Source organism: Haliaeetus albicilla, chromosome 16 (assembly GCF_947461875.1).
Source record: "Haliaeetus albicilla chromosome 16, bHalAlb1.1, whole genome shotgun sequence".
NCBI classification, from domain to species: domain Eukaryota; kingdom Metazoa; phylum Chordata; class Aves; order Accipitriformes; family Accipitridae; genus Haliaeetus; species Haliaeetus albicilla.
Window position 1 is genome coordinate 18,451,308 of NC_091498.1, and position 24,606 is coordinate 18,475,913.

Here is a 24,606-nt window from a genome sequence, read left to right on the forward strand (position 1 = left end):
TATAGTGCAATAAAATTATGTGCTAAAATTATGCTCATAAATGCAGGCAAATGTAAACTAAGCTATTAGTTATGTTTTCTCAGATAAAAGTGATTAGCATAGCTATCAAACTCTTCTCCCATTTGAATAACAGAATTATGTTTGAAATCTAAGGCTTGTTTGCAAAAGCTGAGTCTTAAAAAGAAATGTAAATCCAGCTATCAATGTTGTATTTGAAAGTGAATGCAATGGTCTGCCCATCATTCTGGTAACAACTAAGAGCAGAGGAATGTGACCCAAATTGCAGCAAAACACATCAATATGAAATGTGCCTCAGATACTATTTTAGAAGTCATTCTTAGCACTTTATCATAATCTCTTTACTGCAGATCAGACTTATTTAAAAACTATTGTGGTTTGTTTAAACATAAGAGTGATGAAAGAGTCTTTTAGCAACAGTCACCGTGAGACAAAGTTTCATGTATAATTCATGAAGTATGTGGTCATCTACTAGCAAATTAATTTCCATCTGACAGCTATACTTCTGGTAGTGTCTTCTCAGGAAGGCACATGGTATATAATTAAAATCTGAACAGAACAAATTAAATGCTGATTACTTCATAAACAATTTCAAGGCTCGAATATTGTTACGTGTCTTTATAGGATCAAACCAAGATATTTTGACAATGTGTAGATGAATGGATGTATTTTCTCAACCCTGTATCCAATTATTTTCTAATGCCTAAGGGTTGTGGTTAAAATTGCTACTAGAAAATCCAACTGTGGAAAAACAATTAAAAAGCCAACCCGCACTTCAAACCTGCGAGGAGCAAATAAAACTGTCTCTACCTGTAGGTGGCTTTCCTGTAATGCTAACATTGATTGGTCACAGGCAACATTTAATATTTTAGATGCAAACTACTGCTCAGACAGGTGCAGTGTTTCCTTTGCATCCTCCTTGCCTCCCTCCTTTATCCCCTTATATTTGGTTAATCAATGTCATTTGAAGCATTTAATGGGTGTTTTCCACACTAATGAGAGAAAGACTATAGATGACCAACTCTGGTGATCATAAAGGATTTCTACTTATTGTTTGCAACAAAAACTTTTACAATAAAAGAAACTATTACATAAAATGTTACAAATGTTTTCAAGCAGTCATGGAATGAAGAACACTGCAGGGAAGGTTCACACATGATCTTACTGAACAGGAATGTTTTTAAGGTTTCTACCATGTTTTGCACTTGCATGCAATGTGAGGTTTAGCTTGTGCTGGCAACTGCAGTGCAAAGTCTTAAGGACATGTTAGCATATGCTGGAGTCTGTCACCGCCTTCACTATCCTTTGCCTATGCTACTTAGATACTTAGCAGAGAAGCACTACCAGATCCTAAAATTTACCTTTCTAGGCACAGGTTTTTTGCCAGTTGCTGCAATACTGGATGGACAGCTAGACTTCCATTTTTGATGCAAGGACATTTTCTGTATGATGACGCATCATTTATCAATCAAATGCATTTCGATTTATACCATCCCTCCATGATCTTTTCCTGGAGATACTGAAGGCGCAACGTATACAAAATGTGCGGTAACAGATTCCTGTGCAACGTAGCAATAGCAGTAGCTCTTCAGTAATGCAGGCCAAGACAGTTTATTGAGAGAGACCATTTCTTTAAATGACAAGAGTAAACCTAAAAGAATTCAGATGATAAATATGTGTGCAGACATGGGTGGTATATACAATGTTATAACATTGGTGCATATGATTATTTCATAAAGATAAGACTAGTAAGTCAAATGGGGACTTAAAACCATTGAGCCTCAGGTAATGTGATGGAAGATTTGTCTACTGCACTGGCATTTATTAGTATGTAAAGCAGTTGGTACTATCCATTCACAGTCTCTGTAATTCTTGGTAGTGAATGAACAGCTCTTCTCCTATACTCCCTACTGCCACTTTTCTAGAAAGGCTTCCATGTCAAAAAATTGTACATAGAAAAGCACCAGTAGTACGATCACTTTATCCCTTTCTCCTCCCTTTCCTGAGAAGCTCTGCAGGGTAATGGTTGACTTTTCATTTAACCTCAGTAATAAGTGTTTTGGCTCATGCATCTGTGCTTACGTCAGGCTCTTCTTACCTGACTTCACTAAATAAATGAGATCGTGCTATGGCTATAATCACAAATTCATGATTAGAGATACAGTTTAGGGTATTAGGCAGGTTGTAGTTAATGAATAGAATCATAGAAGAATTTCAATGGAAGGGACCTCTTGAGGTCAGCTAGTCTGCACCCTCTTTCCCTTTCCACTTAAAACAGGGCTGACTGAAGTTCAATCATGGTGCTGCAGATCACACCTAGTCAGGTTTTGAAGGAAGAGTTCAGAGGAAACTCTTAGTAGAAATTCCCTGCATTGGATTTGTTTGTTTGGCATAAGCCAACAACAAAAGTATCTAAAATTAGCTGATGGCAGAATTCTGGATTAGATAGCTCAAACAATTCCTCTAGTTTGAATGCTATGAAAAAGGAAACAATTTTGTAGTATCAGTGTTGGGAGGTATTGAACCCTGTTTTGTATGACATTCTTTCCTTTCCACGGTTATATCAATGAGAAGTTGTTTTCTGATCTCAAAGGGCAGGCTGGTGATGGGACAGGGAAGAAGAACCAAGTTCTGAAAATGTGGGGAAAGGTACAGAAAGAGTCATCGGAGCTGGCAAGAAATGACATAAACTAAGCTGTAAGCTGAAGTCATAGGGAATGTACAGATACAGGGGAAAATATCCAGGTTTAACAAGAGTAGAAAATGAGCGAAGGCTGCTTGAGGGTGAGAACATCACCACTGAGATTAATGGTGAGCAGTGGCAGCAGTTGCCACGTCAATACCGTATTAAGTTTGGAAATGTTTTAAGCATAAAATTTCTACAAAGGAACAGATTCCATGTGGTAAATTTGAGTTCATGCCATCTCCAATTTTGTAAGACCTACTGGACAACAATTATACCTAGTAAATATTATCAGATGGCCAAAATGTGAGACATGATGTTACATGTGCTGAAAAATCTGTCATGCTGCAATGTCTGTTAAACACAAGCTGAAAGAACAGTATAAACTGCCAGTAAATATAAAATGAAATGAAAACAAACACTGCAGTGCATGACTTCCTGTGGGATTTGATATTAATCCCCACTTATGAGGAGCAGTCTGTACAACATATTTTCCCTAGGGGACTTGTGAGTTATCCAGCTAATCCTTATTCAAGGCATATGATTTGTATCCGGCAAGAAATCACGCAGAATTTTTTCAATCAGCTCCAAATAGACTGTATTGATAATAAAGTCTGTGGAATTGGATTTAAAACAAAAATCCTTGGAAAACAAGCTTAATGTGCACATTCCATTATGCAGTGGTCAGCGCTGTAACTTTTAGACAAAGGTGCAATTTTAAACATCTGAGTATCTTCTTCTTAAGGTTTGTTTGGATTCAGTTTGTCTTCTTTATGCTTTCAATAATTTTTTATCTTGTTATTACCTATATTTTTATTGGATACAAATCACAGATTAATTGTCCTCATCGGTTCTGTTTTTGCATCCTAGTGATGGATGCGCTGTCTGTGCTGGTTTTGAAGTCTGTTGTATTAACCATCTGAATACAGCTTTTCCAGATTCAGATTCTTCTGCCTGATATGTTCTTACTTCGCTCCCTGCTGACAGCATCTGTACCTTCCCTGTCCTATGGAAGAGAAAAGCAAAAAGCTTAGAAGAAGGTAGTTTGCAGAATATCATATTTCATATTAAAGACACTCTGGCATAGCACCTTCATCATCTTTTTCAAGTCCAAGCACTGTTAGGTCAAGACTAGGTACTTTAAAATGTGTTTGTTCCTTTCCTCTTTGAATAGAATGTTATTTAATGGCAACTAAAACTAACTTAATTCTATTAGTATGAATACTGGAACTGTTGGATGGACCTTTAAGATGACAAACATTTCCGTCCCCTGCGAACAAAAAGAAGTGAACTCCACTGGTCTCATGGCTTGCTGCCACAAAGTAGATCAGACAGGCTTGGCTGAAAAATTAATTGGGGTTCAGTGCTTTCAGAAAAGTTCTGTATTCGTGAGATGGGAGAATGGCCTGTGTTAGCAATTAGATCATTTCCTAACCTAAGCCTGGGTGTACTACTATTTGGCATCGTACATTTTTAGTCTGTGCAAAATACCTCATTTACTTTTCATGTTTCAAGACTGGAACACAAAAATGCCAGATGTTACATATTTGTTACTTCTTGTAGTAACATGTTTGGGGTACGTATGCAGCAAATATTTCAAAGACTAAATCTTGGCATGAGACTACTAGTATGCTAAATATAGAAATTACATTGTTCAGAATTTTATTTTAAGAGTTCAAATTTGCTATGTTGCTGCTTATTTAAATACACATAAAGAGGCGGAAAGGATGTAGGCATATTTTAAGTTTTCCCCAAATGATATTTCTTTAAACAAGGTTTTCTATGCAGCTGGCAGCTCTTTGGTTCCAGTGAGATGAGAACACTTGCAAGAAAATCTTCCCTTGCTAATGAAACATAGGCCAGGTTTGTCCATTTATCTGAAATAAACAGATTACCAATTTATATTTTTTTACTGAGCAGTAAACTAAACAAAGTAAGTGTAGATAAGTGGTGAATGACTTCAGGAAGGATGAACGCTTCTGCCTTACTGTGAACACAGAAGTAATCAGGACCTTTCATGAATCTCTTGAAACTGTAGAGAATTTAGCAGTGTATTGCAGTTGGTAGGTGCTTAGAGTTATAGCATCAGCTCTGAGAAGAACTTACTGTGTGTTTGGGTGACTTGATCTGCATATCTGTTAGTTTCTACATATGTGAAGAACAATACTTTGATTTATTGGCTAGTAGCATAGTTTCTAGTATATGGGTTTCTACAGTGCTGGAAAGATAATATTTTGACTTTGTAGCCTATGATTTTCTCATATTTGTTTAAGATATGGGGTATGTGTTTTGTTCTTTGCATATCTCCTACAAGTGGCAGAATTTCAGATCCTGAAACCAGTGATTTCCCCAGTTAATTTTGGGAAGATGCCACAGAAGCTATAGAGTCCATAACCTTCAGTTTCTAACTGTTCACAAGACTGAACTACTATAACAGCTTTGTCTGTTAGCACTGTGTTTGGACTTCAGCTCGATATTTGCTGAGTCAGAAGGAGAGCTACTATCTGCTTGGTCCTTTCTGCTGCTGCATACAACAGTCAATTCATAGTGATCTCAGTTACTTATTGTCCATGTCTTCCAAAAGAAACATGCAAAGACATTGAGATGATCCTGGCTTCCTATTGTTGAATAGGTCAAGTTGTTACTGGGGAGTAAAATCCACTTATATTACGCATCAGACTTTTATTAACTTGGGTAGAGTATCAATTCAGTGTTAGGTCTGTAAAATGTTCCAAGCCTTTAGCAGTTCTGTAAACAAAAAATTCTTAGTTGGCTCAGGAAGCCCATAAATTTAGTAAAAATCAGGAAAGTATGTGTGTGCCTACCAGTTGGGTTACTATTAGTTGGTGGGTTTGTTCCCTGACTGCTGGAAATAAAGTGTCATGAAATGATCTTTGTCTCTGTCCAGGCACTCAACTTGTATATTACACTTTGTTGTAGAAACATCTCACTTTCTATAAGTCATCTTTACATTTTTGGTGAAGGTAGAAGGACACTTGCTGTCAATTCCAAGTAGTAAACTGCTACTTGGGGTCTGGTTCCAAAACTGAAATTTTGTTGCAGGTAATGAGTTAATCAGGGACATCAGCAATGTTATTTGCTTTTCCAAGTACATACAGTACTTAGCTAAGAAATATTTCTTATATGTTATACACTGCAGTCTTAGTCCTGAGTACTTTTAAAAAACTTAATGCCTCTGATGATTTAACAACCTATACAACAGTCTGAATGTCTAGAAAGAGAACCCATTTGTTCTTCACACACCATCTCTCTAACAAAATAGAAACTAGTAGATGGAAATTCTGAGAACGTGAGATTCTTGCCAATATGAGGCTGGACTCACACTGATGGTTAACTTGCTGAACACCAGGAACACAAGAAGTGCCAAGACTATTTCCTCTCTTTTACTGTATAGTAAAACTCCATCAGAAAATTCAAGGAGCACCTTTTGAATACTTAAACTTTTTTGTGATCAACAGATAATCTCCTATGATCCAAAGGACTTTTCATCCTTATAGGTAGGGTTGTCAAACATAAGTTGAAAAAAAGAATGACCTTGGTGGTATTGCTGTCCTACCTATGAAATTTAAGTCACTTGGAAACAAGCATAAAAATTGTAGTGTCAGGTGGTTTTTTTGGCACTTATTGATTTGACTACTAATGGTCAAGTTCAGTCTAATGTCTTACTGTAAGTTTCAGGAGCCTAAACTGTACTTAAAAATGAACTCCATATATGGTTCCCTAAGGTACAGCTATTGTCATAATCTCTCCTTACTCCATCAGTAGAAACTTGAGCTCAGTAAAGTGTTTATCATGTGTAAGCCACATAATAAACACTTGTATATATGGGACCTACCTAATGGACCCAAATTTAAGAAGCCATATGCGTAATGGATTGTAAAGCACATAGCTCTGCACCTCTGCCTGGTCTCAGTGTGTACTGAAAATCTGAAGGCTGCAGAAAGAGTTGTCTGTTGGCACAGCTTTGTCAAAGTAATGCTGACCGCTCTAGTGGAATCCTAACAAATTGAAATCATCTGGATGCACTGGCAGAAGCCAAAAAACTGACTTTATACTGCTTTTTCCAACAGAGCAACCAGACCACAACACTGGACCATGTGGGTGGCCTCACCCACTTACATATATGACACTTCTGGAAGCAAAATGGCTATGAAATCACTGATTAACCCTATGTATAAAACAGCTAGTTTGTCTGGGTGAATTAACAGGCTATGACAAGCCATCTTTATGGCTAAGGTTCTCAAATTCAAGACAAGGAAAAATTGACAATTGCACAATTACTTTTCTTCATGTGCAGAGCTAAGTATTGGAGGACTTCACTTACAAAGCACTTGGATACAGGCTGTGTACAGAGATGTGTATACTTCTTAATGACTAACTAGTGTACTTGAACTGTGTTTTCCAGAAAAGCCATTTTTACTTGTGTTCTAGGTACAAGTTAGTTGAAGAATTGGGGTAATCAATTAGATAAGCTGAGTAAATTTCACTTTGTAGCTTTTCAAGCTGTGTACGTGTCCCTGTCACAAAGAAAGGAATAAAGCTGTTATCTCTTATTTTTCATCAGTATAAATACAGGCCCTTTAAATTTATGTTAAGATCACTAGAAACAGAATTTGTCCCATTGTCTGATTTTAATGCTTAAAATCTAAACAAAAAATACTTTAAAGAATACCTGAGAGTTGGGTGAGCACGATTCTGTAGTTGACTGAGAGATACGCAAATTGGTCTCAGCATTCATTAGGGAGTTGACCTTGCCTATTCCCTGAGCTCTGATGGTTTGGATAAAATGGAAACTAGATCTTGGCAAACAAAAGCCTGTGGTGTCTGGATACCTCTAATGAGAAAGAATGAAATCCTTCACTGAATTCAGTAACAAAACTCTCATCGACTTCAACAGGGAATTGAGGGGGGTGAGCAGTGACAGGGTTTCACTAGGACTACTTAGTATATGCTTTGAAGAATGTATGATGAGTAAGAGCATCACTTCATACTGAATGCTTTTGAAGGGCAATTGTTCAAGCAGGAAAAAAAATCTTGTGGGTGTTAAAAGCAGTGGATAAAATTAAAAAAAGATTCCTTCTTCCTGAGAAATTCTAACTTACTTTCTATTTATATAATAATAACATGGAATGACTCCAATGAGGTAAAGCAACCTGAAACCCACTGAGCATTCAGTAGTACGTAATGAAATCCTGTTTTTTGTTCCTCAGCCCATCATAATATAAATAGCCAAATCTATGTGCTGTCATTTCTGATCAAATGTTCATCTGATGACCATGGATTTTGTGGATGTTTGCATTAATGATTTGTTAGAGCTTCTTTCTAATACTTTTTCTGCATTGTTTGGCCTTTAAGAATTGATGTTTTCATGCATTTGTCCTGCAGCTGCAAGACCATGCTTCTATCTGTTGGTATTTGCGTGCAAAATGTGCAGGAAGAAATTGATGGATGCCACGTGTGTCCAATAACAGCAAAAAAAAAAGGAGGGAAAAAAGTAGAATAAAACAAACTTCTCTACCCTAATAGGAGATTTAAATCATAACTGCCTCAGGAGAGAATTGTTTCCTCCTTCAGTAGCAGTCTAAACTCTTGATCATAGTGCAGCCAAGACATATCCCCAGAAACACAGTGACTGAGCGTTGAACAGTGCTACATCTCTTTTATGAAAAACATTCTCTGAAAAGCTTGCATAAACAAGAAGCACACATGTTCAACTAAACTATTTTTTGGCGCTCTTACAGTATTTGTTGAGTCATTTGGATTTTTGCATGTGTGTAACTCTTTAACTTCCACACTCCTTCCCCTGTAGGCAGGTTTTGATTTTTCTTTCTTAATCATCTATGGTTCATGAATTTCCAGAATGAGGCTATACAAAAGTTACTGTTTCAATGGTTGCCATTAAAACTTTAATGCATGATAGCTGCTCTTGCAATATTTTTATAACTTTGTTAAAAGCTAAATTTTAACAATAGTTACTCTTCTTTAAGGTGTATGCTAAATCTTATCAGTATTAGCAATGATAAAGTTATTTGTTACATTATCAGGGCTGAGATTATGACTACAGTTAACATTGCAGCCCTTTATACACTTAAAGGAGGAATTAAATTTACTTGTTTTCTGTTTAAAAAATGGGTATAGTTGTGAATGTTTTGAGTGTTTTTAATGAAAACATCATTTCTATATATGGTTAAATCAGGCATCTCTCCTTAACTGTATGAGCTTTTTTCCTTTTTTTTTTTTTTAAGAACCTAAACACACCCCCTCTCAAAACCCCAGTGTTTGCCAGATGTCAACAACAGCAGCAGACAAGGATTCAGTAAACCTAGAGCCTATTCCCAGAAGTGCCAGTCATCTGATGTACAGCTTCGTCTAGTTTCTTCTCTCACTTTTGGTTTCCTTGCTAACTTTTGCTTTCTTTGCCTTGCCAGTGAAATTTCTTTGGAGTGGAGTTTCTTTCAACAATGTGTTCAGACAGTATGTATTGCAGCTGGGTCCCAACCTTCATTTGGGCCTCTAAGCTCTACTGCTTCAAGTCTTTGTTTCTCAAATGACTTTGTGCATGTATTTTCAGGAAAAGAAGAATAGTAGAAATGAGACTGTCGCCCTTCCGTCATTGATGCTTTAGAGGTCCTTCTGTGAGCTGTTAGAAAAGTAGGCATAGACTGTATTTCAAGGAATTCCAAGTGAAATAAGAGGAAGCTCAATAAAGCCTGACAGGATTAGATACCTACTGAAAAGGCATTTGGTGGGGGTGATGATCTTCCAGTTGCTGAAATCAGCTTTTAAGTACTAATTTGTTTTTTTAATTTCCCTATGACAAGCAGCTGCCTAATTTCAAGGTGCTGCTATGCTCACACAGGAGTAGCCCATCACTTTGGTTCTGATTAGTAGTGAATGACCATTTTATTTTTTTTTCCACAGATCAACCAGTTTTAAATATTTGGTATCTAAGGTACATAGATATATCCCATAGAATTTATTATTTATTTTAATATATAGACTTCCTGCCTTGTATTCCAGTTGTGGCAGTTCAAGGTATTCAGTAGATGTAGCAGAGGAGTGCAAGGATACAAGGATGTTTTCTTGGTTATGGCACAGGATTGTTGTTTTTTTCTTTACCATAGCGTTTTCATCAAATCTTAATCAAACTATGCTTTTAAGGAGTCATTATTTATCTTTCTTCTTTTTTGGGGCTCTGACTTGAGACATGGTGCTTTCATCTGCTGAAGTATGCATAGTTGCAAATGATTGAGTGATATATAGTGCTAAATCATCTAAATCAGGTACTTTGACCCTCATATTTAAAACTGAAGTAGGGTGGAGACCTTTAATCTCTGTGCTATAGTTCTCCATCTTTAAGAGCTGATAATATTCCTTCCACTCATGGAGATGTATTTATGTGGAATACTGTAATGATAAGTATCACCAGAAGTCCACAGAGAATTAATTTTTTTTTTTTTTTTCCAAAACACAGTGTGGACAATACTCTATATAGTCAGAGGCAGTACACTGAACAACAAGGGGAAAGGAAAATTCTGCTGAACCAGTAATCTTTTGTATTCTTTGACATAGGATCTTGTAGAAAATTGACAAGTGAAGTTTTAAACAAGGAGGCTGAATGAAGTTTATGCAGGCAACTTCCATTCTGTTACTTATAGCTTTGAGGTCTTGAATTTTAACCCCTAGTCATACTCGTTTAACACAGTTACTTAGAATGCAATACACAAGCAATATGAAGTTCTCTACTTCTGATTATTATGTCCAGAAAGTAAATGTATGTGTTCCTGAAGAAAGAGACCAAGTATACTTGAGATAATCTAGATTATTTGTTTTTAAAGATTGCTATTTCTGTTGCTATTTATATGTTTAATTTGCCAGGAGGATGTATATAAGTAGAAAAGAATGTCAAAGCCTGAAGTGGCAATTCCATGTAATGATAGCTTTTTCAGCTGTACTGTGCTGTTGTTGATACATCTGAATGTCTGTCCAAATCTCTATGGATTCAGTGATGCCTTAGGCAATCTTGTATCTCAAATGCACCAATCTGCCACACGTGTAGACAAAATGTTTGAGTACCTGCTCTAAATATCTCTTAGGCTGCAAGTTCATGATCCACTGCCATACACTGTTGCGAGAGCATGTTAAGTGTGAGAAGAGCTTAGAGCTAAACATCCCACACCTCATAGGCAGTAAACAGAAGGAGTGACCTGACTGAGGTGGCTGTGTAGGGATTAGTGTCCCAACCACGTGGTCCTACAGATGATGTGTTGGACTTTCTCTCTGTCCTCCCTGTTTCCAGGGCAAACAGTGGTCCTACATTCATTCCAGCAGTGGCCAGGAGAGAAAAGTTCTATTCTGCTGACTTGTCAGTCCTAAATTTGCTCAAACAGGATGTTTACTGACATTAAGGTAAATCAGATGATGAATATGAAAATACTGTACAAGATGAAATTGTTATAAATTAGTTATGAATACATTTAGACAAAGTTCTGAAAGAGCTTTCAGCAAGGAGGAAGCAAAGCTGTTTTAAAATTATGGAAGAGATTTTGTGAGAGATAGCAACTTTTCATCAAAAGTATTTTGCTCTCTTGTTACATTTAAAAAACATAATTTATAGTCATTTTTTGGCTTGTTTTGCATTGTTTTATATAAGCAGCTCATTGATATTCCTTTTTGTATATAAATGGCTGTGTGGGAAATATGAAGAATGTGAATCATGTAATGGCTGTCACTATAGTCCAGAGTGACTAGTCGTTTGCGTACATGTACTTTTTGGCTTCCTGCATAAAGAAATCAGAAACAAGTATTTGACAAATATTCTATACTTGCTAGTTCCTGTTTTTCTGACCAGGTTAAAGAAGGAATAAATACCTGAAACTGAAAAATTCTTCACTTGTTCAACTTGAAAACAGAGACAGTACGATTTTGTTGTTTCGTTACTTGAAAAAGCTTTTCCTTTGCTTACACACACCAAAGCAAACATTTCCCATAGTGCTTTAAAAGAACACTACAAATACAGGCTCTAGCACTGATCCACATTTCACTGCTGGTGGCTTCATATTGGTTAATTTTAACTAATGTCAGTAGAGCTATTTCCAACTGATTAACACTGACAGAAGAACAGAACCTGCTCTCTGCAGCAATGTAGATACCCACAATACCTATGAAAAAGAATACTGCTCTGCTCCATCTAATAAACTTATATTAGAGTTAGATTTCAGAATTACAGTCTTGTTCCTGCAAGCTCGTCTCTTTCCTGTCTCTCATCTCCTCAGTCCATGCAGCAGCTCTCCAGAATAAGGACTGAGACCTAAGTGTCCATGTGTCTTCCTGATGTGTCCAACACAGCTACTGCTCTCAAGAGTAGGTCAATGCCTCTTTAGATTCTTTTGACAGAGTGCCCTAGGGATGTAACTTTTTATTCACTACAGGCAGTTTTCTTAAGCACTTTGATTAAAATATGACTAAAGAGGTATTCTGGCAATTTTGCTTTTGTTTCTATTTAACCAGGAAAAAAAAGGAAGGGAAAAAAATGTTTTGCTGAATTGCATGACCTCATGGACCATATTTCATGTTCCTCATTGAAATGTGGTTAAAATAATCTTGTATTTAACCAGTTCCAAACCTTCAAACAGCAATGTGATTTTTTTTTTTTTAAATGTCAACTTAAAAGACGGGCTATTTTTTTCTTTGACTGTATGTATCAAATACTTATATATACCAAACATTCCTTAATTAATATGAGCACTGTAATTCATACAAAACAATCATAGCATTTAGAGTTTTTAGAGGAGCTACTATTGCTGCCTTAGCCCTTTTAAAAAATATACTCTCCAAAGGACAAAATGTCATCTATTAATATGTATCCATTATTACTTTTTTGTAACTCTTAAGACTGCTGATGTCTGTGAATATGGAAGCATTTGTAGGTTATAGACGGTCCGTTAGTTGACTTGCAGTTCTAAGCGCAGTATTTTCTAAAATGTAAAAAGCAATATTAATTACCCTCTGTCTACAGTAGAGAGTATAACGTATTTTCTTCTGGAGATTTCACATTTCCTGTGATCCTGCAATAGCAACACTTGAACTTGTTAGGTTATTTAGAATAATTGGCAACACAGGGATAAAAATTTCTGGTTGACTGCTAATTGCACAAATTAATAAAAATAATTCATCTTACATCAGTCTAGCCTTTAAGCAGCTTTCTCACTTTTTTAGAGTCCAACAGTTTTGAGATAATACATTCCCAGCAGAAGGAGTTTACCCTCTTGTTGCGTTGCAGTTGAAGGGTAGAATCCTCATGCGCAAAGGCTTGTAAAAGGAAAAATTGAGCTAATTCAATAACATATACATTCCTCCCAAACTAAAATGACGTATTTTTGATTTTATTTTCTATTCTATACTTTATTCAGCCTTATTCAAAAGTATCTTGTGTCCTAGCTGTTTAATGGGGTTGATCTAAAAGGTTTGTTACGCAGGTCTGGAACTGCAGGGAAATGATTGGCTCCTTTTAAATGTATTAAGTGTAATCAGTTTGCTTTTTATAAATGAAATAAAAGAACTACTTAAAAAATTTTCAATTCTTCTCCATGATCAGTCTATTGTCACATGCATTTGGCATTCATTATACGTTAGCCCCAGGCGCCTCCAGTCTTGTACTCAGGCCAGCAGTAATTTGGTTTATAGAGATCATATGGCAGGGAAACAGACCTTGAAAGACAGAACTCTAAGAAGCATATTTGATGAATTTCCTATGATTTGAGTCTGGGTTTATTCTTTCCTGTTGTGGAGCAGACACCCTACAGCACACGCGCTGAGGCCCGATGAGCCTGAGCAAGGGGCCAATTAAATGACAATATGCACACTGTTTTTTCGCACATCTCGGGTTGCATTTCCTATCAGAGAAAGGGAAGGGGTGATGGGAGGGGGAGGAGAGGAAGAAAAAGGGGGGCCTTGTAAAGGATCCAAATATGGGCAGGAAACCACACAGAGTGAAGGTTGCCTTTGTCGTTAACAATTAATGTAACCACAAACGCTGGAAAAAAATATGCTGCGGCTGCTAGTGGCAGTGGCGTAGCCAGCGCAGCATGTCTCCTGTCTCCCCTTCTTCCCAGCAAAGCTGGCATCCTGGTGCAGCCAGCTCCAAGGCCTCTGCTGCTCTAGCAGATGAACCAGCAACTGTTTAACCCTTATACCCAGATGGGTCCCAATCATTATTTGAGCCTGCCTAATAGGTTGTAGAAGTGGCAGAAATGGATCTCGGAAATCTCCAAATGTTTTTTTGCCATTAGTTCTTACCCTCTTCATCTGCATGCTAGAGTTCCTTGGGGCTTTATAGGCTACAGTGTGACCTCATGCTCTTGGATGACATGGGAGATGTTTTTGTGTAAGTCACTAAATGCCAAATTAGGCCTGAGCTGAGTGGGACTAAGCTGGTGAGGCTGGATTTTGATACCCTTTCTTATATTCAGCAACACTTTGGTCACTGCCATTGATGGGATGCCTTAAGTAGGAAGCTACTAACCACTATGAGTGAACAGACACAAACGTAGACCTAAACAGACACTTCCTTCTCAGAGGTCCCTGGGTGCAGCCTTTACACCCAAGCAACAGCACAGACACACACACATGTGCACACACGTGTGGAAAATTTCTCTCTGGGTTTTATTTCATTTTAAGGTCCTAATTTCTTTGATGATGTCCAGAGACTGTCCAGGTCCCTTTGGGGGTTTTTTGATTGATTTTAATTCCTTTTCACCTCCTCACTTCTCCTTTCCTCTCCCTTTCCCTTTTCTTCCCCCAACCCCCACTTTTTTGTAGTAGTTTATAAATGCCACTTTTCATTAATGTGACCAAAATGTCATCAAGTAGTTTAATGCTCTTTAATGTCCTTGTATCATTTACGTTTTTTGAACAGTGTGGAAATGAATCCCATCTGTGGGTTTGCTAACATCAAAAAAGTTTGACAGGCTATTTAGACGTGCTACTTCACATTGCATTAGCTTGTACAATGTCAGAGAGGCAGGAGCCAGTGAGGCCATACCGCGCCACCTCACTCCTGACCCCTCCTATAACTGCTCTGAAAGTGACAGATCACTTACCTCAGAAAATCAAAGTCAATTGTGAAGTATCTTGGCCTGGACAGGAGCCCAGAGGCCCCAGGAAAAGTGTGAAGCCTAAATAAAAAAAGGCAAAATCATTCTGTAAAAAAAGAAAACCAAATCAAACCCATCCTCTCTTCCTTGCTAGTGCCAAGAGATGCTTATAATACCAGTTGGGCAAGTGGATATGCCCTAATGTTGCCTGATGGCTCATTTTTATTTGTAACAGGATTTTTTGTTCTTCTTATGGATGGTTAAATGCTTCCAAAGTCATCTGGTTACATTTTTCAGGTTTTTTTTTTTTTAAATTTGTTTATTCTTACATATTGGCCAACCAAAAAATGTTGCTTCTAAAATATGTGATATTGTACCATTTTATTGGGGCCTGTCCCCGCCCTTGGAAGGGCTTATCATGCTCTTTTTCAAACACCCAGACTTTTGAGGTGGTATTTAAAGCTTGTATGTACCCCCTCTGCAATACCCCATGCAAGTTAATACATATCAGGAAAGTATAATTTCATATTTTTTTCAACCTATATTTGTGTTAATGTCTCATAAACAAGGCTTATGGATTTAACTTACTCTTTAGTATGTGATGGGTGTATTTTAAATTTCTCTGGCTTTGTGCCATGAGAGTGACATGCCCCCCTTTTAAAGCATTTACTGTAAAAAGAGATGTGGCTTTTTATTTCAGGAAAACAAAAGCTTCTGTTCTTCCTGAGACACAGGGAACAGCAGAGAGTGCATTTTAACTGTTAATCATTATGGATAAATGGATAATAATTTCTACCTCTGAGTGCACCAGGATTTATTTGCCAGTTTTTTAAACCCTCCCCCATAGTGCATTTGCATACACAAATATAATTTAATTTTAAGTAGGAATGTAAATAAATAGCCTTGTATACTGGCATCAAGTTTTCAAAGCCAAGGTAATCTTTTATAAGCATGAAATAAAAATGCCTTTAAGGCAATTACTGTAAGTGTGTAAGTCCTTTAGTCTTTAAGAATTGGGTTTGTGTGAGGTAATGTACAATTCTGTTGTTAGTTGTGTCGTACTGAAAGAGTAAAACACAAAGTATGGAAACAGTAAATAACACACCTTATTTTACTCTTAAATTGGTAGGATCGTGATAATTTCACTAAAGGCAGGATGAAATTGGCACTATTTCATGCCCTGATCTAAGCACTATTTACACAGTCAGGATCCAAACATAAAGGAGGAGACAATCAAGGTTACATTTAAATTCATTTAGCAAACACATGCATTTGAGATGCAATTCTAATTGTTTGATCTTGTGGTTTTTATGCTAAATGTGGATAAGCAGAATGGACTCTTACATTTTTCAAATTAATTTCAAGCAAAAGAAGCACATGGGTTTTCCTTAAACATTTCATAGGAGACAAGGAAAGAAACCTTAAAAGTTTATTTTAGAAGCATTTTCCAGGTAGCAAAATCCAAACTTTCACCATGATGACTTGTACTGTCTTGCTGATTTGAAATCTGAAACACAGCTTCAAGTCTGTTGAACCCAGGAAGAATAAACCACACAGTCACAAAGCTGTAGTTCTATACGAAAGCTGTGAGGCTTCACTGAAAATGTAGTAGACAAATTATGGGTGTGCTATTAGAATGAGAATTTGTGTTCTTTACGCACACATGCAGGAATCTCATGTATAGACAGCAGATAGATTCCTCTGAAAAACTAACCCAACCATGAAGAAACCTCAAAAATTACCATTGGACCAAAAAATTAAGCAAAGTTTCAGTATAAGGGCTTAATCCCAGACAAGTTGTTCTCAATCACAGTTACAATCAATGAAGTGCTCATGTCTTTCCAAATGTGCTTTGGGGATTTTGGAATAACTTAGCTGGGTACTTGCAGCTATGCGAGGCAGTGAATACAAGGCCCGAAACAGCATGCTGCTCACTTTAAGCACTTTCTGGTATCATACCAGGCCTCACTCACCCTTGCCTTGCTTTCTGTTGTTAATTACACCACAGCTAGTGGATACAATGTGATACCCTCTTGAATACTGGGGGATGTGTGTGTGCAGCCATTAATACTCATTAAAAGTAAGATCAGAAGGGACCTTAAATATGTTCTTTGCTATGGGCTAGATGACAGATCCACCCTCAAGGTTGGATTGATTATACCTAAACCGCTTGCTTTAAAAGCCAGCAGGCTTGGGAATTCCACAGAGTTCCTAGTTATTCAGGTACTAGCCTACCATCACTGCTGGAAGACTGTTCCCTACATCTCCCTTGCTGTAATTGAAGCCTGTCATTTTTGTCCCATCCAGAGTGGTCAAGGAGAACCATTATACCTCTCTGCTTTAGAGCTATCTTTCGTGTATTTGAATATAGCCTTCATATTTCCCCTCAGTCATCTTTTGTCTAGACTAAACAACCCTAGTTCTTTCAGTCTCTCTTCAGAGAATGTGTTTTCCAGATCATTCTTCTTGTTCTCCAGTGGGCTAAATGGAGGCTGCTTTCTATTCAAATGTGATGCCCCAGCCCAGACACTGTACCCCGGTTGTGGCCGTACTGCAAAGTGAAGTGAAAAATTCTATTATGTGTCTTTCTGATGATACTCCTGTTTATGCTTATCCCAGTGTACTGGTTTGGGGGGTTTGTTCGGGGGGGGGGGGGTGTTTGGTTTGTTTTACCACCCTAAATGTGGCACTGCTGACTAATGTTCTTCTGTGACCCATGGCACCCGCTCCTTTGAATCATTTTTGGCAAAATTGCTACCTCTTGGCTTTTTCCAACTGGAGTTTAGAAGATTGGGCATTCCCAACTGATATGTTTATTTTTAGGTCATGTAATATCAGGTTCATTCTGAACTCTAGTTCTGATGCCTGCAACCTCTCCTCCTAGTTAGGTGGCAGCTGCAAATTTAGTGTGTGCTAATTAATCATTAAGGTCATCATCTTTGCATTGTGTACAAAACTGCCTAGATTTTAGTTGTCTCTGTGATTTCCTAGGACACACCCTCAAACAGATTTTTTTGGAGCATAGGACTTTCTCAGATTGTACTATGTTTGGGCCTTAAGTAAGCAGGAGTGATGTGTAAGTTCTCAGACTATACTGACAGTGAAAAAGAGAGCTGAGGTGACCTCAGGTAGATAAAGAAGAAAATTTTCTGTTTATAAATTTAAAATGAAATGGGAATACACTGGTCATAGAAGGCTATGGAGATGAAGATAAGCCATTTACAAAGAAAATATTATGTAACAAACCCAGGAGATAAGGTATTTGACTGCATTTCTCTTTGGCTATATAAAACTGAATCGTAATTGCCAGCAATTGCTAGCTATCTAGGCTATATATCTATGAAGAAAACAAAAGAGAAAAAGCTTCTACCAAAGTTGGAAAGACTTGCTTTTACCCTTGTGCAAAATTTTGATGGAAATGAAGAAAAATAGTAATGTTTGTAGCATTCTTAAACATATAACTTGACTTTCTGTGATGAATGAGCTCGCTGAGAGTTGAATGTTGTAGAGCAAAAAATAAATTTACAAATGAAAACGTTATTCTCATTTAAAAGTTCCTATTAAAAGTACTCAATAGGATGGGTATTTATCAAAAAGCATTCATTTTTTAAGAGAATATTTGTTTACTCAAAAGCTTCTCATTAGATGCCATAGTGTGCTTGATTTTAAGCCCAGCTCTATTGTATCAAAAATGAAAATGTGAAGACAGCATGTCTTGTCTTCTTCCCCCTAGGCTACTGACAGTAGTTTGGTCTGTGGCACAAACTAGAGCCGCTTCAGAATGGTTTGTACAGGCAAACTCATCTGTACTGGATTAAGGGGCTGTTATGGGAGAAAGCTCTTGAAGTTCAGCAGCAGTTTGCCTGTATCTCTGATATATGGCAAATTTTGTGACAGATGAAGAGCGACAGGAAAGTAGTTTTAAAACCAGTTTTAATACTATCTCCTAGCAATATTGGAGATTGTGTAGGGAAGTGGCAAGACAATGGGCATGGTGTTCTCTTTGTTTCTGAGAATACAGACTACTTCTTTTCTCAACGGATGGGTCTTTAGGTGGTTCCTGCTACTTCAGGGTACAGTTTTTATACCTATAGTGAGTATTTTAAGTGAATATTTTCATTAAACATAAAGTGAAATACTCTTATCCTAAGACTTTTTTGATTTGTTTTGGGGAATCTGTAACAGGTATCTTGTTACAGAAAACTGCTGAGGAAAAATAATTCTATTTCATTGTTTTCACTGTGTTACAGTAAATGTTTTTAGCTAGGTCTACAGCTATCATCTCAATTTTTCATTTGCTTGTCTGTTACTGTTTTCTTTTTTTCTCTTCTTTTTTTTTTTTTTTTTTGGTGCCACAACAGCTGAGCTTATGATTTATTTTATTTTCATACGGTTGGCAAAATATTGTGCTGGGTGTGAATGCCCAGTAAAGTATATAACAATGAGGTTATATAAATGAACTGTAACTCTAGAATAATCGGGATTTATTATGTGAATATAAAGAGGTCAGCAACTGCCAGTCTGACCTTAATTCTTTGACCAATATTGCTTGATGAAAAGCCTTGGTTATAAAGCTAGTTAGGAGGCTAATGGGGCTGTAGTTATAACAAGGACAAGCCAGGGAGGGCTTGGAGGGTATGCAAAGCAAGTGCAAGTATACAGCTCTGTCAGCTGCTGTTCCTGCCACTTCAGCATTAAAAAAAAAAAAAAAAAAAATCAAAGAAGAAAACCTGCAACTACTTTCCCATGTTGTACATAATGTTAGAATGTTGGTCCTATTTTGCTAGTTTTTAAAAAAATCAATTAAACTGTCATGTATCCCTGTTAAGATGTTTTCATGACAGAGATAATATTAGATTGGGCTTGGATGTTATTTGCAGTACTCTCCAAATTTCTGGAAAATAAAATACAAATGAAACAATTGGTGAAGCAGGAGACAGCTGGGGATATAAAAGGAGTGGTAAAGGACAGGGAAAGAGGAACATCTCAAGTATCAAAAAAACTTGTGTGACTGAGTGCAGTGAGGAATGTCTCCTATGCCAATGAACTTGCCCTGATTTAGCCTGGACCTCTATTTTGCATCATATTGAGTACAGCTTTTGCTCTTTGGTGGGCTTAAAATAGTCCACTGTATCTGTGGGGACATTTAATAGAATAACTTAGTTAAGATACTTGATCTTTCATGCTTGATGAGAGATGACTTTCTTTTCATACCAGTAATATTCTGAGGACTCACTAGATTATAACAATCTAAAAGAAGCAATCTTGAAGGAAGAATCCATCTTCCTTACTAGAACACTAAAGCTGGTAGTAAATCCAGATTTTAAAAATTATTTGTGTTCTGTATATTTGGGACAGCAGATAATCTTTTCTTTCTGTGGTTACATAAGAAACATATTAACTTATCACATCATTGTAACAGTAAAGCATCATTCATATTATTTTATACTTTAAAATACTTATCCTGTTTGATTTCAACAAATTAATCTGTTACGTGACCCTATCACAACATTTACTTGATAGAGATAAGATGGGACATGTAGGAATGATTCTGGAAGCCTATTTAAATTTTTTTTTTTTTTTTTTTGCAAGTAAAACACAGAAGAAACACAGACCTAAGGAAGGTTATGTAGAACATTAAGTCCAGTGCCTCTTCTCTACCCCTCATTTGCATATGGATGTGCAGTAAGCATTTAGTCCAGAAGGGTCCATACAGCATTGACTTTGCACTCCTTGCATGGCCACAAAAGCGCTGAGTGCTCTACCAAATATTTGAGACTTACAGTAAAAGATCAAAATATTTTTAATACATGTACGTGCACATGCACCATGAAAGAAAGTAGAACATAAATATCTCTAAAATATCTCTGATGTATGCATTCTTTACAGTTGTAGAAGATTGCTTAGGCAAAATTCCACAATGTTCATAGAAAGAACCTGGTACGTAAAGAGAAGCTAAGAAGTATAACGTTTTAGCTGTATTTGTTTTATATAAAGGTCTCACAACACAAAGTTATCATAACTCTGTAGATTCTTAGGTGATCCTGAACACTGGAGTATCAAGGCTCTTGGCAATCCCAAATGGACAAAAAGATGTTGAAACTCAGCCTATATTGCTGGAATACTTATTGAAGAGGCAACTTTTAGCCCAGCTGGCAAAATACCTCATTCTGATGAAAATATAAACACCTACGACATTTTAGCAAGATGTAGTACTGTTTAGGAAGCTCAACAGTATCTTAAAGGGAGTTAGATTCATATTGAAAGGTACCCTTGAAGTCTTAAAATGCATTGGTTCTTATGTTGAGTTATATGCTCTAATAAAGCTGTCAGTATTTTGGCTTCCGTTTTTAGCAAAACTTTAAGAATCCCTGTGAACTGGTTTAAATTCATTTTGCGTTGGAGATTCTCTCTCAGTCCCAGCAGGGGTAGTAGGCTATGATTCATAACATACGCCTTAGCTGGAGTCTCCTATTCCTATTTGGACTTGTCAGTTTACCTGAAGAGTTTTTTCTTGTAAAATGCCATAGAAAGTCACTTGATTTAGTGAATTCTTGACAGGATTCCATGGTTGGTATTAGATTTCCTCTCTAAAACAGAAACGTAGTTGTAAAGTTGACTATAGAAGAAGTTGGTTATTGTGAACACAAATGTCTAAAGCATGAAGAGAGCATCAGGAACTACACCCCTGAAGCTCACAGCATTTGATCTGAACTGTACTTTGGGTAAGAGGGAGTATGCCTTTTCCCTTGCCTTCTCTGCTTGGCACCCACGGGTTATTCATCTTGAAATCAATGCCAAAAATCCCAATGACTTCAACAAAAACCAGGCTGGCCCACATTTTATAAAAGAAGCTAACATGCGTAGCAGAAACTTGGCCAGATTCTCTGTGCTTTAGTAAGGTAAAATTTCCACTAATGAAATGGGTCCTTCTTCCTGAAAGCTGATAAATCCAAACAACACTGCAAATCTCTGCACTTTCAAGGTCTGAAGTGTCTTTTTGTCTTCTCCTTCATTTGTGGCTATTTCCTATGGATAAGTCTGTCCCTGAAACTCAGTGATTTATTTCATTTTAGAGCACAGCATTTCTCTTTCCCTTAGACTTGTGACTATACAATATGATAGCATTTCAATAGCCTTTCCTCTTCCTGTGGTTTCTTTTTTTAAGAGGAAAAAAAGGATGAGACTATGCATCCTTGTATTGTAGAAATAATTACAGCTGCATTATTAAAACTGTAATTTTACTAGCCTTGTGCAACCAGAATGTTAACACTGCTCTAAAAATGTGCAGAGATATACATCTGCGTTTGAGTTTAACTGCTTGGAAAACTTTGGAATAAATATGAGGGTTCCCCCCCTTCAGGAGCATGATGTGAGTGCTGTTACAGTACTAGTTTTGTTTCAATACAAGACCTGCACTGTAAGCCTTTGGTGGCCGAAAGGTAAATTACATTCATGCAAAACAAAACTGATGAACTACTGAAAGCTGTAGCTGCTGAAATAAATTCCTGTGTGCTAAATTTATGGGAACTATGCACTGTGTACACCACAGTACATTCACTTTCAGATTCAACTTTCAAATGACTTTCATTACCAAAATAAGTAGCAATATTGTGAGAACAAGGTCCACCAGTGATGAGTAGAAAGGCATAATTTTGTTGTTGGAAATACTGATGCTCATCAGCATATATTAAACCTTGTGTGGATCAAGGAGCATTGCTTGCGCATTTATTTTCATTTACTTTTCATTACTGACATAGAGGTAGTAACGGGGCCTAAAGGCTCAGTTTAAGAGGTACCCTACTGTATTAACAGACTTGATCTTGAAGTTCAGGGCCTCCAGCACAAGCATTTCCTCCTACAGGCTGGCTTTGCTTTGTCCTTTATGAATGTACTTGTTTCCTCAACGGCAGCAGCTCCTGTTTATATTCTGTATGTTTCTACTGATTACAATGACGAGCTTACTGAGGGAGACTGAAAAGAAGGAGGATAAAGTATGGGTAATGTCTTCCTTTCTTTGCACAACCTTCTGCAGCATAGAAAACGTTGATGTTTGGATAGCAGAAGAGGGAATTTTATGTCTTCTCAATGTTTGTGCTGAATTGGGTAACTGTCTAGCATAGAAGTGTTCTGTATGATGCTAAAGTGTGTTTGTTGTACTTCACACAGCAAATAATAGGAAAGACAGTGAGTGTTGGTCTTCTAGATCACATCCATTTGATGCAGTTGTCTCGCATGCCATTTCTTATTTCATGTTCTAAAAGCAGTGACTCCTTAAGAGCTTACACACATACTAATGGTTAAGATGTAATTGTTAAAGAGCAGATACTTCAGACATGATGTTCTACATAATTGACTGAAAAAATATAGACTACAGAACAGCCAAAACAAGCTTAAATTTGAGTCTAACCCCTGTTACACAGAAGGAAGTTCTCCTTACCAAGGGACACCCATTAAGTGAACACAATTGTTCTTAGTAACACTGTCAGCCCACAAAAACAAAAAGGATTTTTATTTTGATTATTTTTAAAGTTTAATGACAAATCCTTTCCCTTCTTCACATTAAAAAATAAAGGCTGCGCTGGAGTCCCATTAAGGGACTGCTTTAGAGCCTGGTTCTCTGAGGCACTTACATTGTTTAAATTTTAATTTCTAGTCTGAAATTTTTATTTAAAACAGTACTTATAAACAAATAAAAAAAAATTCTCATAGTCTTTGGCTTCTACTCTTGCAAAATCTTCTAAGCTTTTACCTGTCCCAGTGAATTCTCTGCCAACTCCCAAAGGCATGTTTTCCCTCCGTTTGGCCTCCCCTAGTCAGTGCTACAGCACTGTACTTAATGCCTTCCCATGGTATTTTGGCTAGGAATAGAATATATGAAAAGACATAAGACTACATTCACCTTTGGTGTAATGCCATGGAAGGCAATTCAAATAGCAGTCAATGAGGTAACGTCACAGATAAATTTGTTTCACACAACACACTATTTTGGGAAATTTCTGACATGGATACAAAGTTGGGAGAAGGCACTATAACCAGTACTTTATTCTGTGAGTCTCCACCTCCATTCTGGTTGCAAAGTATGATTTTCTTCATAATTAGAAATGATTTGGAAAGTAATTTTTTGGTCTGTGATTTATTCATTGCAAATATCTAGCCTGTACAAATTTATATTTAAGCTGTTTTGAGTAACGAAATGGGTCAGACATTAGAATTCGGTTTCCTAACTGGATGCAAAAATCTCAGAACTAAGTTTTTAATGTGAATAAGATGCTGCTAAATTTGAAGTTCTGTGAATGCAGTATTGCATATACGCATAAGGGTGCCTTGAATGGTTCCATTACTTCTAGTGTCAGTTGGATCAAACTCCAAATTCAATGAGTAGGTGAACATTCCTGTTCCTTGACTAGCCTGCTAGAATATTCATGAAAATCCCACCAAATGAACATGAACAAAGCCAAAATAAAATTAGGCACAGTGTGTACACTGGTAAGAAAAAAATCCCTCCTTTTAGAATTTACATCCTGAATGGCTAGGGCAGCAAAAATACATTCATTATCCTCATCTTCATGGTGCAAAGCTCCCTGAAATCAGCATTAGATTTACACTGCACAAATCAACATTTAAACACAAATTTAATATTAATTTACTGCTCAAGATGAGTTTAGCTGAATGAGATGAGAGCCCATAGGACCTACCAAAGAACTGTATGCATCTCTCTTGATTCCTATTCAGACACCTTAATGAAATCTAGCTCAGATTTCTAGAACTCTTCATCTTCATCTACAG

General features: G+C 37.0%; 1 long non-coding RNA gene across 1 annotated transcript in view; it reads right to left on the reverse strand.

Moving 5' to 3' along the window:
* Window positions 1-1,042: 1,042 nt before the first annotated feature.
* Window positions 1,043-24,606, reverse strand: part of LOC138689460 (uncharacterized) — a 72,969-nt gene continuing 49,405 nt past the window's right edge. Inside the window, exons 2-3 of the long non-coding RNA XR_011328288.1 lie at window positions 14,824-14,898; window positions 1,043-3,707 (exon numbers count right to left, since the gene is read on the reverse strand). This is a non-coding gene — a long non-coding RNA (uncharacterized lncRNA). The remainder of the gene's footprint in view (window positions 3,708-14,823; window positions 14,899-24,606) is intronic.